The 11,490-nt window shown below is 44.3% G+C and overlaps 1 long non-coding RNA gene across 1 annotated transcript; it reads left to right on the forward strand.

Annotated features, from left to right (window-relative positions):
• The first annotated feature begins 776 nt into the window (after window positions 1-776).
• On the forward strand, window positions 777-2,276 carry LOC140074653 (uncharacterized). Its single transcript, XR_011849236.1, has 3 exons — window positions 777-867; window positions 2,053-2,130; window positions 2,213-2,276. It is a non-coding gene; the product is annotated as an uncharacterized lncRNA (long non-coding RNA).
• Window positions 2,277-11,490: the final 9,214 nt, after the last annotated feature.

The following is an 11,490-nucleotide window of genomic DNA, read 5'->3' on the forward strand; positions in this document are numbered from 1 at the left end:
CATTCATATGCGATATCCCCCTACTACTATAATCATGTTCCATTTTCTCCGTGAACATATATATTTTCCTCTGTGAATTATGTGTAAAATCATGTACTCTAATTATTAACAACCGTGTTGTATCCTTTTGTGTTTCCCACAAGTCCTATATATTGATTAGAGTGTTTGTTTTTTATATCCCCAAAATTCTTATTTTCGTGACTAGTTCCGCATTCTTAAACCTTATATTTACCAATTCTATTTAACCCTCCCATATAATGAATCATTTCCCTCCTCCTCCCCCTCACCCCCAATAATAAGGTGTCATAAATTTCATCCCTTCCTCTTTTATCCCACTTAACTAACGCTAATATATATCTATCTTACCTCTATACCTAGTACATACACTCACCGGCCACTTTATTAGGTACACCTGTCCAGCTGCTCGTTAATACTTAAAGGGGTTATCCGGGACTATAAAAATTCACCAGATGTTCCCAGTAGTCATCAATCATCACCCTAATGACCATGCCTTACCTTTATTCAAACTTTGAATCCTCCCTGCATATGAGGTTACACATCAGCCTGCAAATGTTTACAATCTCAGCTTCCTGTATGGACGTTTTTGTGCTGCAGAAACTACACTCCCCACAGTGCATTGTGCTGTAAACACAGCAGGGAATGTATCCACCCATTCCAGCCTACACGGCGCTGGCAACGCCACCCACTACACCTTCCAGGCTCTGCTGCATCCTGCCCACTACACCTTCCTGTTTCCTACACAGTGCACAGAGAATATTCCATCCTGTCCAGCTACTGCATCTTTCCTCAGCAAAGTGTCAGATTTTCAAGGCAAAGGCAATAGATCCCTCACACAATAAAATAATGGTAATGATAGCAAAGTGTTATGAATGATACTGTAATACTATACTATAAATTAGAATCTGTAACTGCAGGGCTTTATCTCTTAGTTCTATGCTATATGATATGCATCCTACTACACATCTATGTAAGAGGAGTCTTGATGACTCCTATATATTTATATCTAGGTATTGTATATCAATCTGCTGTTTTTATCAAATTATCTATCTATATATATATATATATTCTATTTATCAAAGGACAGAACGTGAGAAGTGCAGTGTAAAGTGCTAAATGCACTAACGGGGACAGAATTCAATATCTGATGCATTTGTAGAAGTGCTGACACTCTAATCATTCTAGTGCTGCCTCTGCAACATTTTGTGAAGTAGAAATCATCTTCCATGATATGATGCATTCTGTCCCTGGCACCGCAATAGTCTTTTGATCATGCCAAGTCCGTCTCCTAGGATAATTGCAGCTGGTCTCATATAAATTCCTGCCCCTTCCTGTGACCCTTGTCGGATCTTCAAGCCTTCTCCTGAAGGGAAAGCTCCCCTATTTATCCTCCTTTCCTGTGTGCCAGGCCGTTCCTGTGTCTCCTGTGTTCCTGTGTGCCAGGCCGTTCCTGTGTCTCCTGCGTCTCCTGTGTTCCTGTGTGCCAGGCCGTTCCTGTGTCTCCTGCGTCTCCTGTGTTCCTGTGTGCCAGGCCGTTCCTGTGTCTCCTGCGTCTCCTGTGTTCCTGTGTGCCAGGCCGTTCCTGTGTCTCCTGCGTTCCTGTGTGCCAGGCCGTTCCTGTGTATCCTGCGTTCCTGTGTGCCAGGCCGTTCCTGTGTATCCTGCGTTCCTGTGTGCGAGGCCGTTCATGTGTATCCTGCGTTCCTGTGTGCCAGGCCGTTCATGTGTATCCTGCGTTCCTGTGTGCCAGGCCGTTCCTGTATTCCTGATCCATGTTCCAGCTCCTGTGATTCCTAGTGTCCTAGTGTGCCTTTCTGTGCTATTCTCCTGCCATCACCCCGGGTACAGATTGTCTCCTGCATTACTACCTTGGCAGCCACCACGGGCTAGTCGCACCTGCGGAACGACCTGGTGGTACCCTGCCGCAGCAAGACCATGTGCCAGGCCAGATGCTGGGGCCCATGACACAGCTGGCCCCATAGCAGCTGCTATGGCTACTACTACTGTATTTTTACTCTATATTCATCCTCTTAGGCCCATGAAGTAGATGACTTACTTTATGAAGAAGTTGTGCTTCCAGAGTCTGATGTTGAATTCGAACAAAATCAAGAGGTTTGTCTCTTTACAATTTTACACTCTTTGCATGCTTTTTTTTTAGAAATGGTAAATGAAAAAGATTTATTCTCTACTTTAGGAAAGCTCAGAAGATGAATCAGCAGATGGTGCTACTGCAGCTGTGAGTACCAACCCAGTGGTAAGTATGAGGGTGTTTTTTATTTCTTATGTACATAGCAATGCATGTTATGTCAAGGTTACCAATCTGGTTTATGGATTTCTTGGACAAGGAAATAGGATACCTTTACCATCTTGTGTGGTGAATAAAATTAGAGATATTTATCCAGACCCCAATGCCACATATACTGGATTTAAATGGTATCCTGATTATGTGTTTGGAGACCTGCCCACCAATTTGAACTTCTAATCGAATTACTGAAAACACTTCAAGTGTTGAACAATGTTGTTATGTATATTATTTGTATTCTTGTGTACAGGGCCGGATTAAGGTTGGTGGGGGCCCCTGGGCGCAAAATCTGGTGGAGGCCCCTGACTTAAACAATGATTAAAATTTTTACTAGACTTTTATATGCGTTTCTGGGATTCGTGTACAAACGCATACACAAATGCAACTAGCAAACACACTCTGAGGCTTATTAGAATGTGTTTGTGCCCGTAAAAATGGGAAAATATACAGCAAGCTCTTTTTCCCATGGGCAATATGGTACAGTGACACATGTTGTGTTCACCATTCCATTGCCAGACACCATAGGCATCTATGGGAACAGACCTTTGGTCACAAATTGTACGGGCGGATATACATCCCCTTAATGTTTGTGTGAAAGGGGCCTAAGGGTGCTGTCACATGTTTGCGTTTTGATTCAGTTTTTTTACTGGAATTAAAATGCACTGGGCCGTGCCACAGCCAATCGCTTATGCACCCATTGTCTTGCATTTAGACAATACAAGAAACTGGAAGCTGATTGCAATTGCATTTGTTTGCATATAAACACATATGCGATTGGCTGACTATGCCCAACTTATAAACATAGTTATGCCACCCATAAGTGAGCACCTTCTTTATTTGGGGGAGGTAGGGGCCCTGAGTTATAAGTAGCATGGAGAGGGCCATGTGTTTTTTAGATTTCTTTACTAGTTACATTGCTTGGTAAAAGCAAAACTAAAGAAGACTTATTCAACTTCTTCTCTCACAGTAAGCTCACAGACCACTCGGTGGGAGGAGAAGGCAGGCTGAGTGATCTCTGTGAAGTAACCTAACACTGATTGACTAAAACTTGACTGGCAACAAGAGTGTTAGGATAGGTAGACGGCGCACCAAGGTCCGTGCTCGGCGCCCCATTCGCGCGACCGTGTGTGCATCTGAATAGGAAGTGGCAGCACGCATGGTGCGCCGAGCGCGGACCTCAGTGCGGGGAAGCTAGTTCTGATATAAATATTAATAAAGTGATTAAATTCTTTAAAACAGTTTAAAAACATGAGCGCCGGCACCAGCTCACCCTGAGCTGGTGCACGGCATGTCCTGCTTATAAGCCCTATCCCAAGTGGTAGGTTTCCTTTAAAAAGAAAAAAAAATATTAAAAAGAATATAAATAAAAGTTGAAATCATAACCTTTCCTTAGAACTAATATAAAAATAAACAGTAAAAGCCGTTAACATGATCAAAATGTCTGATCTATCAAAATATAATAATGGTTTATCTCGGTGTTGAACACAGTAACACAAACTAGTGCCCAACTGTATGAAAAATCAAGTGATCAGAAGGTCATACAGTCCCCAAAATGGTAGCAAAGAAAACATCAACTCATCTTGCAAAAATTCACATCTCCATACACCGAAGTAAGAAAAATTTATTAGCACCAGAATATAGCGAAACAGAGAACTTTCTTTTTGTACAGAAGGTTTTAATTTTTTTTTTAATGTAAAACACAATAAATTTGGTATCCCTGTGATCGTATGGAGCCAAAGAATAAAGGAAATTAGTCATTTGGGATGCAAAGTGAAAGCCTTAAAAACCAAGCCAAATAGAAAAAGGCATAAATGCGTTTTTTTTACCAATTCCACTGCATTTGGAATTTTTTCCTGCTTCCCAGTACAGGACATGGAATAATAAATACCATCGCTATGAAGTGTAATTTGTTACGCAGAAAACAACCCGTCACACAGCTCTGTACGCGTAAAAATAAAAACATTTTAGATTTTTAAGTTTGGAAAATGTCATTCAAGAAAATGAAAAAGGGCTTGGTCGTTAAGAAGTTAATAACAATAGATCTAGTGCCAACCTAATAGTATCCCACAATAACAACAAAGTGCTCACTTTAATTAGTATTTGAATAATTGGTGCTCAGCCCTCCTAATAATAATCTAATGTAGTTTTAATTACTAATAGTGAGTCCCTCACCAGCCCCAGCAGTGCCCCCTCCCCCACCTACACTTAAAGTCTCACAGAGACAGATAACATAAACAATAGGGCAGCAGAGCTTATGTAATACATTACCCTGCTACTTTTAAAGCTGCTGTCACCTCTGGCCTTCTCCACGCTGTAAATCTCCCTGGGGTCCCGGTTTCTGCCATTCAGCCTGCAGCCGGGCCCGCGCTCCGGAGCGCAGCACATTGTAAGTGCCGACACTCCTCCACGCTACACAGGTCGCGCAATGACGTCACTAGCGCGACCTGTGTAGCTAACATACAGGCCAGGCGCGGTGAATACAATCACCAGTCCTCTCCTGCTAGAAGGGAGCGATAGTCTGCAGACAGCATTCAGAGCTACAGTCACTCTTAGCTCACTGTACTAGGAAGGGAGCGAGTGGCCATACATGCGACTCGGTGGCACATCGCTGCCGCTGTATCGCACATTGTGAGTGAGAGCGATGCTTTGCAGAGTCGCTGCAGTGCATCGCTCTCAGAGAGTGACAGGCAGCTCACAGCTGAGCTGTCAGGAAGCATCGGCCAGTGTGCGGCGCGGATGCAAATTAAACTATGGGGACCTGACCCCGCTGTAACTCAATGTCTGCGTCGGCAGACACTGTCAGTTGGTGGAGGCCCCCTGCGGGGTTCAAGATGGTGGGGGCCCCGGGGCGCGAGCCCCGGGAGCCCCGCCTATAATCCGGCCCTGCTTGTGTAAGTTATAAAGTTATTTTGCAAAAGAAACAAAATCGTATTTCATTATTTAAAAAATTATTGAGACAAAAAAACACAAATAGTCATGTACATGTGGATGAATTTTTTTTTTTTAAAGTTAAACAAAATTAACAGGAACAAACATAACATATAGAAAATCCAGTGCGATCTTCCCAAGTAGGTTAGTTGATATGGTCTCCCTAGAAACGGCTTTCATGCTCATGGATCATTTGTTCTCGTGATGGTCTTGGAACAGTGGCAATATTTGCAGGTACAGAATCCCTACGAGACTTCCAAGATGGGTGAGTTTTTATATAAAGTACGTTCATCATTTCCATGAGGATTTCATTAGAAAATTCATTTGTGGTGGGCTCGTAGACGGCTTTCACCACCCAAGTTTTTCTTGCTTTTGAAAATTCAATTCTGTGACGACGTGTACCCACAGGAGCTCCGGACATGGTGGCTTGCTTGACCATGGCATGCGTGGTCGATTTACATTACGGTTGTGGTATAGAGCTGCCAGTTGACTCCTGGCCACCATCCCATCAATGAAGTAATGAATACGTTTTTGACGGTATTTTAAACATTTCTAGCTCCCCAGTGTGGCAGAATTTGCTTATTTGACGCAAATCTTTCAAAAAATTTTTGTTAAGGACAATATCTTTCAAATCATCCAAAGCTGGGGAAAGTGCATGAAGCCATTTTGTATTCTCAAATTTTTCAGGGGTTAATGGTGGGTGGAGACAGGCCTGGTATGGCTCCTCTGTTTCCCACTCATGGACATTTTGTACATGATGGATGACTGATTTCCATTTTTGTACAAGTTGGTCCGGATCATCATTACATGTACAAGAGCACCACCACACATGGTTCTTAATGGGCTGTATCCAGTGCGAAAGAATGGCCCCGTTTTTTGTCTTGGAGGCATTCAAAATCTTGTTTCCGACGGATTTTGCCATGTGCCAGACATCAAATTGATGCATGATCGATCCATATTTTTCCCGCATTAGCTTCCTAATCGAGACATGGCGATTGCAATTATCTCAATGTTAATTCCGCTTTGCAGCAAAAACTGAAGTGTTTTTTCAAAGGCAATTTTTTCTAATCCCACTGATGACACTGTAGGCACAAGCTGCTCCACTGAAAAAGCAACAATTTTTTTGCTGTCATGATCCATTAGGGAATAAACACAATATTTGGCAGAGAAGCCTCGGCTGTCCATTAGTCCATCCCCTATCAAACAAACAGGTCTATTGCTTAGCTCAGAAAGAATGATACTTTGCTCTTTTTTTCCATGTGTAATCAATAGCTGGAAATAAATAACGAGTTTGATATTTAAAAAATGTTGATTTACCAATTGCTTTCAGGTTTAAAATCCTGAAGAACGACATCATTTTTAAAAAGCTGGATCCACTTAGCAAAACTGCAGCAGAAATTAGGAGATTGCCCAATGGCTGCATTCCTTGTTTCGGCTGTGTTTCCCATAATTTAGATTCGTGGCCATTCTCACACTTTACGTGAAAAGAGATCATGCTTCCTATATACAGTTTTTTGTATGCCACAATTGAAGCTTTGCAATTTTTTCGGGCTTGACACGGAATGAGAGCTAACAGTTTTCTAAATGAGCACTCAAACACTATAAACTTCTCCTCTGTTGCATGGTCACTGCAGCCAAAGTATAACGGTTGAAATTCTCTTTCAGTTAGTAACTCTTGGTCACTTAAATCTTCATCCTCCTCTTCCTCACTTTCTGATATTTGAAAAGTTTCATCTGACGCTTCCATTCCAAATGTGGTAGTTGGTTCCGTCACTTGTGAAACCTCCTGTAAAGGGTCATTTGATGGTTCTTTTGATGGCTGCTCAGACTCTTCTAAAATTGGAGCCATGCTGTCTTCTATTGGAGATAAAGGTACATCGTGAAATTCTTCACCTGAACTTGGATGTTCTCTAAAATGATGTTTTTGGCAGGCATAATCATGATCTAACAGTGCACTGGGAATGGATGCTGTTTTGGTTTTTTTGATTGGAGTAGAGCTCCATATTGGACCACTTTCAAGTTGTGAAGTAGTGTTGACTTCCATTACATTATCTTCATCCACAGAATTACTGCTGGATTCGCAGGTAAGATTATATGGGTTGAAAATTGAAATTGTAGCTTCGTGATCCACAGCAAATTCCAGTTTTGTTATTATATCACATTGCACTTTCCTATGCCTTTTGTTGATATGGGTTTGGGTGTGACTATTTTTTTTTTTGTTTCCAATGATCCGTGTTCACAGCAAAGTATCTTTTCTTTATGATTTCTTCAGTGTTGGTTCCTTTGTCTGAAAATGTTTTAGAAGGGACATCCAAATGAGAGGTGCTGGCAATGGCTCCGGTAGAGAGTTCACATCTCTTTTTTTCCACAATGTGATGTGTTTTATTTTTGCGTTTGGCAAAAACTATTTCTGAGCTTTCTGGGACAGGAAGCCTTGGAACGACATTGATTGTCAAACAGAACATTGATGGAGCCACTGCTGTTGTTGTAGTGACATTGGTTGATAATGAGGATGTTGTATATGACACGCTGGTGGTGGAAACAGTCATGTCAGTTACACATGGGGCAATTAGATCAACTTTGGAGAAATAAGCTTTATGGTGATCTACCATTATATTTTCAGAAACATTGGCTGCTTCTGTAAGCTGAGGTCTATATTCAGCAGTGGGAAATATTGTTGGAAGTGCATTAGGCCTTAGGGTACGTCGATCTTCATGGTAAGTATAAGCATCAGGTGCAAAATGTAATGAACACATTTTATATATATCATAGATTTTGCCATCATGGACTTTTTTTGACCATGGTTTCGAGATCGTCAACATATTGTCCAGTTTGCATGAGCCACTGCCTTATTTTTTCAGGTTGTCTTGGAAACACATGAAGACTAACGTTGGGATCTCGTTTTCTCCAACTTCTTGGAAAACCCTTTACAATGCAGGATGGCTTTCTGCAATGTAATACCTAGAATGCAAAAAAATAAGATTAGAACTAGAGATGAGCGAACATACTCGTCCGAGCTTGATGCTCGTTCGAGCATTAGCGTACTCGAAACTGCTCGTTGCTCGGACGAGTATTTCGCCAGCTCAAGAAAATGGCATCTCCCGCCGTTGTGATTTTTGGCAGCCAGAAACAGAGCCAATCACAAGCCAGGAGACTCTGCACTCCACCCAGCATGACTTTGTACCCTTACACGTCGATAGCAGTGGTTGGCTGGCCAGATCAGGTGAACCTGGAATAGACTAGCCCCTGCCCGCGCTGCTCGCGTCATTCTCTGTCTGGATGCCGCTAGGGAGAGAGCTGCTGCTAGTCAGGGAAAGCGTTAGGGTGTTCTATTAGAATAGTGTTAGGCAGGAGTGATTCTACAAGAAACCAACAGTCCTTCTTAGGGCTACAATAATGTTTTATTTTACTTTTTTTTGGTTTGCTTGTGGCTGGGCTTGCTGCTATTAGTAGTGCAGCTAGTACCATATTGTGAGTAATTTGCAGGGAGACTTGTGTTTAGCTCTTAGTGACACACATATCCACCTCAAACACTGAAGTGGGACAATTTATTAGGGGTTTGATTTGAACTACGCCGAGTCTGCTGATTTATTTTTTTTTACGTTTATTTCTTTTTAGAACTCACAGTAATCTGCCAATGCAGTGTGCTTTGAGTGTGGGCTAGAAAATAGCCATAGGAGAACCCCAACGGCTTATTTAGGCCTACAATAGCGTTATATTTTCCTTTTTTTTTGGTTTGCTTGTGGCTGGGCTTGCTGGCATTAGTAGTGCAGCTAGTACCATATTGTGAGGAATTTGCAGGGAGACTTGCGACCGTTGTGTTTAGCTCTTAGTGACACACATATGTACCTCAAACACCGAAGTGGGACAATTTATTAGGGGTTTGATTTGAACTACGCCGAGTCTGCTGATTTTTTTTTTTTTTAAGTTTATTTCTTTTTAGAACTCACAGTAATCTGCCAATGCAGTGTGCTTTGAGTGTGGGCTAGAAAATAGCCATAGGAGAACCCCAACGGCGTATTTAGGCCTACAATAGCATTATATTTTCCCTTTTTTTTGGTTTGCTTGTGGCTGGGCTTGCTGGCATTAGTAGTGCAGCTAGTACCATATTGTGAGGAATTTGCAGGGAGACTTGTGTTTAGCTCTTAGTGACATACATATCCACCTCAAACACCGAAGTGGGACAATTTATTAGGGGTTTGATTTGAATTAGGCACAGTCTGCTGATTTATTTATTTTTTACGTTTATTTCTCTTATAACTCAAAGTCATCTGGCACAGCACAAAATCCAGTTGTGTGCTGTCAGTGTAGGTTAGAAACTAGCCATAGCAATAGGATAGCATTGTTTTGTTTAAAAAAAAACACAAAAAACGCAAAAAAAAGTTTACACTTTAATTTTGAAAATGTTTAACCTGAGGGCTAGGGGTAGAGAACGAGGGCGTGGACGTGGGCGTCCAACTACTGCAGGGGTCAGAGGCCGTGGTCCTGGGCGGGGTGAGACACCACCTGCTGATGAGGGAGCAGGGGAACGCCGCAGAGCTACACTCCCTAGGTTCATCATATCTCAAGTTACTGGGACTCGTGGTAGAGCACTGTTGAGGCCAGAACAGTGCTAAGAGGTTATGTCGTGGATTGCGGACAATGCTTCTAGCCATTTGTCCACCAGTCAGTCTTCCACGCAGTCCACCCATGTCACCGAAATCAGCACTCCTCCAGCTCCTCCACCTCAGCCTCCTTCCCCCCAGTCTGCCCCCTCCCAGCAAAATTTGACATTTGAACCAGCATACTCTGAAGAACTGTTTTCTGGACCCTTCCCACAGTTACAAACAACTTGTCCGGTTGCTGCTGAGCAATTTTCCGATGCCCAGGTTTTCCACCGGTCGCAGTCTTTGGGTGATGATGACATTATTGACGTAGTGGAAGAAGTGTGTAAAGAGGTGTCGGACGATGAGGAGACACGGTTGTCAGACAGTGGTGAAGTTGTTGTCAGGGCAGGAAGTCCGAGGGGGGAGCAGACTGAGGGATCGGAGGATGATGAGGTGACAGACCCAAGCTGGGTTGATAGGCCGGGTGAACACAGTGCTTCTGAGACGGAGGCGAGTCCTATAGCAGAACAGGTTGGAAGAGGCAGTGGTGGGGCCAGACGGAGAGGCAGGGCCAGAGCTCCAGAAGTCTGGAGGTTCTTTAAAGAAACACCGGATGACCGACGGACTGTGGTGTGCAACCTTTGCCAAACCAGGATCAGCAGGGGTTCCACCACTACTAGCTTAACTACCACCAGTATGCGCAGGCATATGAATGCTAAACACCCCACTCAATGGCACCAAGCCCGTTCACCTCCGGCCGGGCTGCTCCTTCCCCTGTGTCATCTGCTAGTCAGCCCCCTGCCCAGGACCACGGCCCAAACACCTCCTGTGCGAAAACCCCATCTTCGCCTCCACGATCCTCCACAGCATCCAGCAGCGTTCAGCTCTCCATACCCCAGACGCTGGAGCACTGCTCCTTCCCCTGTGTCATCTGCTAGTCAGCCCCCTGCCCAGGACCACGGCCCAAACACTTCCTGTGCGAAAACCCCATCTTCGCCTCCACGATCCTCCACAGCATCCAGCAGCGTTCAGCTCTCCATACCCCAGACGCTGGAGCGCAAAAGGAAGTATAGCGCAACCCACCCACACGCCCAAGCCCTCAACGTCCACATCTCCAAGTTGCTTAGCCTGGAGATGCTGCCCTATAGGCTGGTAGAGACCGAGGCCTTTCGAAACCTCATGGCGGCGGCCACCCCTCGGTATTCGGTCCCCAGCCGCCACTACTTTTCCCGATGTGCCGTCCCAGCCCTGCACAAGCACGTGTCAGAGAACATCATCCGTGCCCTGACCAACGCCGTTTCTGACAAGGTCCACCTGACCACGGGCACGTGGACGAGTGCTTTCGGGCAGGGCCACTATATATCGCTGACGGCACATTGGGTTAACTTGGTGGAGACTGGGACCGAGTCTGACCCTGGGGCTGCTCATATACTGCCGACGCCGAGGATTGCGGGGCCTACCTCGGTCCAGGTCTCAAAGGCCTACTATGCCTCCTCCTCCTCCCACCCCTCCTCCACCTCCTCTTCTGAATTACCATCCATGGGCATGGCGCCATCAGTCGGTAGCTCTAGGCGCAGCAGCAGTGCCGTCACTAAGCGACAGCAGGCGGTGCTCAAACTGCTGAGCCTAGGCGATGAAAGGCACACCGCCCAAGAG

Source organism: Engystomops pustulosus, chromosome 8 (genome assembly GCF_040894005.1).
Source record: "Engystomops pustulosus chromosome 8, aEngPut4.maternal, whole genome shotgun sequence".
In the NCBI taxonomy this organism is placed as follows: domain Eukaryota; kingdom Metazoa; phylum Chordata; class Amphibia; order Anura; family Leptodactylidae; genus Engystomops; species Engystomops pustulosus.